Below are 2,448 nucleotides of genomic sequence, written 5' to 3'. Positions count from 1 at the left end.
AGATACAGCGAGAAGAATTGACGGCTGAAGCGCATATGGTTTGACGAGCCTACGAAGTTTGAGAGAAAGATTGACGACCCGGATCTCAAAGTCTTCGTTACAATGCTATCCAAGTTTCTACTTCTCTGTTAACTTGTGAAAATTCACATTTCAATCAATGATATACTTATTTATTCAATATATTCTTACTGTTGTTATTTTGATATTGTTCTGACAAAATGATTTTCAAAATGATATATTGGTGTTTTTATTAAAACGTTCTATTCCATCTTATTCTTATAAGAACTTTGTTGAACACTTAACAAATTTAGTTTTTATGGATGACATGATCGCTGATCGCGGCTTATCAGAAGTAAAACACTAGTTTGATTAAGGTAGGAATCATCTCTATGCTAGAGGGATTTCTATGGTTCGAAGCCATTTAATTGAGTAAATTATTATATTGTTACATGTCCATAATCTCACAAAGTTAAAGTTGTTTACTTTGCTTTATGAAAATAAGATCTATTTCATTCCGATTACGGAAGTATCTGTTTTGTAATCAAAATTCCAAACGGAATTGTTCTCTAAACTCGATATAATCTTTCTATCTAATCCTAATTTACCAAAACCTATTCCATCAACTAAACGTATTTCTTTTATTAAACCTAAACACGTGATTAAACCGAATTAAATAAAGTTTTAGTTAAAAAGCGTTCCCTGTGGGTTCGATATCTTTTATTACTACAAGCGTATACCGTGCACTTGCGGAAATCGCTCAACAAGTTTTTGGCGCCGTTGCCGGGGAACGCCAAAATTTTTGACAAAATTTTAAATTTTTCGTGTTTTATTTCGAATCTAGGTTTAAACATATTTATTCTAACTTTTATAATTTAAAAGTTTTCCTATACTAATTTATTTATTTATCAAATTCTGTTTTGTAGGTAGTTTCGGTTCGTGCAAGATTTCAGGTTCATGCGCAGTTCTCGAAATTCAGGCATTGCACCAGACCCTATAGACCTAGAAATTGAGAAAACCATTAGGAAGAACAAGAAAAATAAGAAAAACAAAAATAAGACCCCAGTAAAAACACATACCGAGCCAGAAAAAATGGCAGACCCACCAACACTTATGGAATACGCTAGGCCAGGTGTGGCCGGTGTAACCAATAGTATCGTTAGACCCAGAATCACCGCAAACCAATTTGAAATTAAGCCAGCTTTGCTTAATATGTTGCAAAATAATGTAACATTTTACGGGTTACCTAACGAAAATCCTAACACTCATTTAACAAATTTCCTAGAAATTTGTGACACATTTAAAATTCCAGATGTGACTGCAGAAGCAATCAAACTTCGCCTCTTTCCTTTCACTTTGAAGGATAGAGCCAAAGAATGGTTAACTTCTACGCCAGCCGCAACTTTTGCCACTTGGGAACAATTAGCCCAAGCGTTTTTATCTAAATATTTTCCTTTAGAAAAAACCGCAAGAGTCATAAAGGAGTTAACATCTTTTTCTCAAAATGATAATGAGACCCTTTATGAAACTTGGGAACGTTTTAAAGAACTTCAACGTTTATGCCCACACCACCAATTACCCGCTGAACTTTTAATGCAAACATTTTACAATGGACTGAATCCTACAACTAGGGGTTCATTAGATGCTATGTCGGGAGGGCTATTTATGAAGAAAACATCAGCCCAAGCGAGAGAACTTTTGGAGGAAATGGCAATCAACAGCAGTATGTGGCCCGCGGAACATGGACATATGCCGGTGGCAAAACCATCATCCTCAACCTCATCGTCAGTTAAAGGTATAGTTGAACTTGATCCAGTCGCGATGCTACAAGCCCAATTTTCTGCTTTATCGCATAAAATTGACAAATTTATGGCACCACGCGATACCAATGGTAATCCAATCCAAACGGATGTGGATTACGAAAATATGAGTGAGATAGAACAGGTAAATTTTGTCCAAGGGCAAAACCAAACTAATAATCCTTATTCTAATACTTATAATTCTGGATGGAGGAATCATCCTAATTTTAATTGGAAAGATAACAGTAACAATAATATTAGTGCTAATCAAAATTGTACCACTAATTATCAAAATCAGTCAAGAGATACGATTAGCACTTTATCTTCTAAAATCGACAAGTTTATAGATGCTATCAGTGGAAAAATAAGTAATCATGATGATGGTTTTAAACGGATCGAAAATAAATTCGATCAGCTTATTAAAAACCACTCATCTAGCATCCATAATTTGGAGATTCAAATTGGTCAACTTGCTAAATCAATTCCATCCCGAAAAGAGGGAAGTCTTCCCAGCCATACGGAAGAAAATCCGAAAGAGCAGGTGAAGGCTATTACTCTTCGTTCAGGAAAAAATTATCAAGGGCCTGAAATTCCCAAAGATGCAACATTACAAGGAACTGATTTACCGAAGTCCAAAGAAGATATCTTAAAC

General features: G+C 35.0%; 1 non-coding gene across 1 annotated transcript; it reads right to left on the bottom strand.

Moving 5' to 3' along the window:
- Window positions 1-1,467: 1,467 nt before the first annotated feature.
- On the bottom strand, window positions 1,468-1,574 carry LOC136234558 (small nucleolar RNA R71). Its single transcript, XR_010691428.1, has one exon. It is a non-coding gene; the product is annotated as a small nucleolar RNA R71 (small nucleolar RNA).
- Window positions 1,575-2,448: the final 874 nt, after the last annotated feature.

This window comes from Euphorbia lathyris, chromosome 6 (genome assembly GCF_963576675.1).
Source record: "Euphorbia lathyris chromosome 6, ddEupLath1.1, whole genome shotgun sequence".
Taxonomy (NCBI): Eukaryota; Viridiplantae; Streptophyta; class Magnoliopsida; order Malpighiales; family Euphorbiaceae; genus Euphorbia; species Euphorbia lathyris.
Note: the sequence above shows the minus strand (reverse complement) of the source record. Positions and strands in the feature narration are given on the sequence as shown.